Source organism: Onychomys torridus, chromosome 7 (assembly GCF_903995425.1).
Source record: "Onychomys torridus chromosome 7, mOncTor1.1, whole genome shotgun sequence".
In the NCBI taxonomy this organism is placed as follows: domain Eukaryota; kingdom Metazoa; phylum Chordata; class Mammalia; order Rodentia; family Cricetidae; genus Onychomys; species Onychomys torridus.
This window is the reverse complement of record NC_050449.1, coordinates 49,536,588-49,541,978: the sequence shown is the minus strand read 5'-3', so window position 1 is coordinate 49,541,978 and position 5,391 is coordinate 49,536,588.

Sequence of the window (5,391 nt, the reverse complement as noted above, 5' to 3'; positions counted from 1 at the left end):
CTGTGTAGTTTTTAATTATTTGGGGATATTTCAGTTCCAGAGCAGCAGTTTAATGTTTCAGATGCTGCTGTTGCCTGCAGTTCATCATGATTTGCATAGTTTTCATTATATGCTGCCAGACTCTAAAGGCCATGGTGTTCAGCCAACCACAGGTGCTTTCTGGAGTATCTTAGAACATCTGTTGTGTGCAAGGCCTACCTAGGTGATAGGCACAGTGATGGTGTTGTCCTTGTCCCAAGGAGTTTGGAACCCTAGTGCAGGAGACATACAGAAGCAGGTATGTCTGTCAGTGTGGTGATGATAGTAAACAGGTCCCAGAGGAGGCACCCGGAGATCAGGGTTTAGTGACGCCACTTAGAAGCTGCTGGAGAAAACGCTCAAGCCTAGAACTGGAGAGGCTCTGCCGGGGGATGGGGAGGATGCTCAGGATGTGCAGGCCCTCTGGTCTTCCAGGCCGTGTGAAGGAGAAACCTGAACATGTCTCTGATGGCAGCAGGCCTGCCCTGGATGGTCCCTGTGCCAGTCTAGAGGATGGGTTGGAGGGAGTGTGATGAGGTTCTAATAGGATGATACAGTAGAGAACTGTTGGGGACTACCAGAAGAAGGAAATGGCAGAGTTTACACTGGATGTGGGACACAGGAGAAGAGAGGGCTCTAAAGATGAGTTTGATTTCTGGCTCAGTCAGCTGGGGCTGAATTTATGTTGAGCATGGGCCTTCCAATTTTGAGTTGCCTGAACATTTCTTTAGCCCTTTTGAAAATGGAGATGTGCAAAGAGGAGGTGTCGAACGTAAATCCTGTGCAAGCAGGATTGGTGACTTGTTCCTGACCTCTGCCCTGGTCCCTGTTCATAGTGGGCAAGGATGCTTGTGACTCTTCTCTGCAGCCGTCAGCACACGTCACCACAGCCATCAATAACAATTGTACGGCTCTCCTGTCACAGGTTGGGACCAAGCCTAGCAATATGTAGTCCACAACATGAGCTGTTCTTTTTCTGTATAACTGGCTCTAGAGTAGGAGATGGCTTTGGTAGTGTGCTGGTAGTAACCCACTCTGAACTTGTCCAAGGAACAAATTCCACACTCAACTGTTTACCTGTGAGAGAGAGCAATAGCTTCCTTGCATTCTGGCAGGCAGAGCAAGAAGAGCCATATTAGGGCGGAGCTGAGAGCTGGGGAATCGCTGGGGAGTGCCTTCTTGCTCCTGCCAGCTTTACATGTGTTTTCTTCTTGGCCTGAGAATCACTAGGAGGGGAATCTGTTGGCCAGCACCCTACAAATTAAACTTCTGCTGGTTCTTTATACCTGCAGTCTTCGTGGTCCTGCATGTGGCAAAGGTCAGTGCTTGCTTTTCAGAGGTCAGAGGAGCTGCTGTTCAGTAACGAACGAGCTCTCCTGGGGGCCAGCGTCTGTCTCCTATCTACACAATGGAAGTACCTTGTGGATCCAAGAGCTATGGGTCCAGGCACTTCCGGGGCTGGCCATGGTTGAGAACCACTGCTACATCCTATTGTCTTTAAAATTTTATTTGGAAATAATTTCAAAGGCCACATAAAGTTGCAAGAATAAAAACTGTGTACGAAAATCCTGTCTTTTATCGAGATATGCCTGGTTGACCTCTTCCCTATCTGATGAGTCATTCCTGTCCTCAAATGTCCTCAAATTACCCTCCACAGACACCATGGCCTGTCCCTCAAGTACTAGAACAGGTGTTTCCCCAAAATAGTCTCTGACAGTCACAATACAGGTGCCAAATTCGGTACCTTTAATGCTGCTGAAATAACCTACTCCTCATACCAGTTGGCCTCAAGATGTACTCTGCAGTGTTAGTTCCTCTGCAGGTCCAGAGCAAGTTGGGATCAGCTGTTCCATTCAGCTGTCACTCTGATCTGGAGTAATTCCATAGTTTTGTCTCAAGTGACATTGGCATTATAGAAGACTACAGTCTCCTTCAAATGGTGCTGCTCAATGTGAGATTATCTGATGTGCCTCCTGATGATGCTTTTGAATTCCAGGTAGAAAACCGCCCATGTCCCAGGCTCATTCGGCATTTCCGGAGGGGGTCATGATGTCCACCTGCCCCCATTGCTCGTGATGCTCAATGCTGTGAGCCCCTGGTCTGGTGAGGAGATGGTGTGAGCAGGAACATTTTAAACTGTTCACTGTGTAAAGGTGGTTTACCTACTGGGAGGTGTAAAGAGAGGGTCGTAAAGCAGCCCAGCAGAATTTAGCGCCCACCCTCAGGACCCTATGAGAAGGCCTGCAAGGAACTTAGCCATCCAGGAGAGCTTCTCCTGAGGCCAAGACTTCTGCAGAGTGCTGCCACAGGGGCCCTGGGGTGCCACCCCTGTGGAGAATGCTGCTAGACCCATGCCGGAAGACCAGGCCTTCCTCCTCCAGCCTTGGCAGCCCCTTCAGAAATGCCACTGTCAGCTGTGGAAAAGTGCCGTCTGCCAAGGCCAGGTCAGCGTGACAAGAAGAGGTAGGGTGTAAGTGACATGGGGCACCTGACAAAGTGTCGACCACTTTCTCTAGGATAGAGTTAACCATGTTCCTTCCAATCGAAAAGCAATCTCTAGAGAGATAACTAGCTGCTGATAGAAATATCCTCCCCAGATTCAGCAAATATTTCTGACTTTGGCATGATTCAGATCTGACAGATATTTGCCAAAGAACGTTTTTTCCGATCTAGGACTCTGATGTCCCAGGCAGCCTGCCTCCCTTTCCTGCTGTTTCTTTTATGTATCCCTAGGGAGCAGTTCATACTTTATCCTCATCCTTTTGAAGGGACTAAGGATTTGGCTAGTTTGGAGCCTCTTCAAGCTGACCCAACATTCAGAAGCACTTCTGTCGTGCCTGAAATGAGGTCCCTGGCTGGTCTGTGATGGTAAGTCTGGATGTGACCTGGATGCAGTCACAGGACTGGTGCACAGGACTGAGGAGCCCTGGTCCTGCTGCTGTGACTGAGTCATCAGAGCTTCTGTCTTAACATTAAAAAATTAACAGAAGCTTATTGGTACCTTCAAATGTAGTCTGTATATAAAGAACAACGTGCCTCAAGCAGAAGAGGTGTGTCTTTCCAGAGGACAAGCACAGAAGCAGCAGGTCCTCTGGAGTAACTTCGCCTTTGGTTTTTACTCTTACATGAGCTTTGTTCTCTGGAATGTTCCTGTCCTCTCACAGCAGAACATGATAGTCTTTTTTTGGGCTAGACTGGAGAGCTACATGTTAGCATCATGGATATCTTAGAACATGGCTAACCAACCACTGTGCTAAGTGGGCTGCTTCCAGTTTTGCTGTGGACACCTCCATCTACAGCCCAGTCTCACATAGCTTCTCAACAAGAACGTGTCCTGAGAAACGTGCTATTCTGAGAGCCATGTTAATTTCATTGTGCAAACACCTAGAGTGGTTAGGCAAGTCAGTCCACAGGTGAAGCTCCTGCTGGTGTGACAACATGGGAGACAGGGGTTGACTAAACTCACTACGTAGCCCAGGCTGGCCTCAGACATGATCCTCCTTCCTCGGCTTCCTGAGAGCTGGGGTTACAGGTATATGTCACCAGTCCTGGCCATTTGTTTTGATAAACGGAAGGCGTATGGATGATAAATAATCAAAAAGATCAGGCTTGATGATACAGTCCTGTAATCCAGCTACTTTGGAATCTGAGGCAGGGGAATTACAAGTTAAGGGCCTGTCTAGACTACAGAGTGAGAAGGCCAGCCTCTGCAGCTTAGTGAGACCATCTCAAAGTAAAAGGAAGGTTTGGGGACTGGAGAGAGCTCCTGGCTGAGTTTGAACAGCTCGTGGACTCAGTTCTCAGAAGCCACAGCAGGCAGCTCGTGGCTGCCTGTAATGCTAGCTCTGGGACTCCTCTGGCCCATCTGCACTCACATGAGTGCTTGCTATCTCCCTCACACACAAGTAAAAATAAAATCTTCAAAAACAAAAATCTTTTTTTTTTTTTTTGGAAAGGTGCCTGGACTGTACCTCAGTGGCAGGGCACTTGCCTAGCATGGACAGTGCCCTGGGCATAGTCCCCAGTACCACACGAAACAGTAGTACAGTGTAATAAATACCTAAGCCTGTAAGTACAGTGTATATATAAAGTGTATGTTCTGGAAGTTGGAGATTTAGCTCAGTGGTAGAGTGCTTGCCTAGCAAGCGCAAGGCCCTCGTGGGTTCGGTCCTCAGCTCTGGCAAAAAAAAAAAAAAAAAAAAAAAGTATGTTCTATACAGCAGAAACCAGCATCACCAGAGAGTGGTAGGACTTGGGACGTCACCAGGTGGTGGGAATGTTTCGGCTCCTTTGTGATCTTGTATGTGCCCTCTGTTGACAGAAGCCTGTGCCGTACTGACTGCTGGCAGGCCTTCTGAAGCAATACTCACATGTCATAAAATGGACCAGTTTAAACAAGCCATGCGGTGCTGTCCGGCCCCCATGAGCCAGTTTGAAAGCTGTTTTTATCATCCCATGTCAGACTCTGTGTGTGTGTGTAAAGGATTGTAGTAGTTTATTCTGTATGTACCCAAAAAGGTCACATTGAGTTTTCACAGATGTTTCCCATTGCTTTTCAAAAAAGATTGTACCAATTTATGTTGCCACTGGCCAGGCATGTGAATGTGTATTTCCCCACACCCTGTTGACCCTCAGGATGTTGCCTGCCTTTACCTTCTGTTCTGGTAGGTAAAACTGTGTCTGGCAGTTAGAGCTAGTCCCGGGATCTTTTAAAAAGTGGGTAGCATTTTTATCTACTAAATTTCCAGCGTCATCCTTTACCTTATTTGACAAGGCTTGTTTTCTGTATGTCTTAACAGCATTTAGGTAACCTTTCTTTGAGACCTCTGATTTGCTTTGTGTTAGCATCATGGATATCTTAACCTAGTGGGTGGTTGCTATGGAGGAACACCTGGTTTTTTAACGTGTTGACCCTGTTATCCATCATCCTTGCCAATCTTAAAAACATTGTGTGTTCTGTGTAGCTTTCTGTTGTGGTTTCTTTGGGGTCTCCTAAGGGTGCTCCAAAGGAACCACCGAGTTTACCCAATTTTTTTTTAATTAAGGAATTTTTTTAATTCATTGTATATACCAATCACAGATCCCCCTGAGTTTACCCACTTTGAGAGGGCTTAGGACTGTTGCTAGCTGTGGGGAAGGTGACTCATATCTGCTCTGAGTGTGCCCAGTAAGGACAGAGATGTGATAATTATAACAGGAGAAGCATCCTCAGGATCTGACACCTAGTGGACACTCAAGGTCAGAGGCAAGTCAATGTGGTACCATAGAGTATGTTTTTCAAATCTTGAGCAAGAAATATGGCTGATGGGCTCACTGACTTGGGAGTTTCCTGGCTCCTGTGACACATTGGAATCACCAGAGAGATGCTGGGAA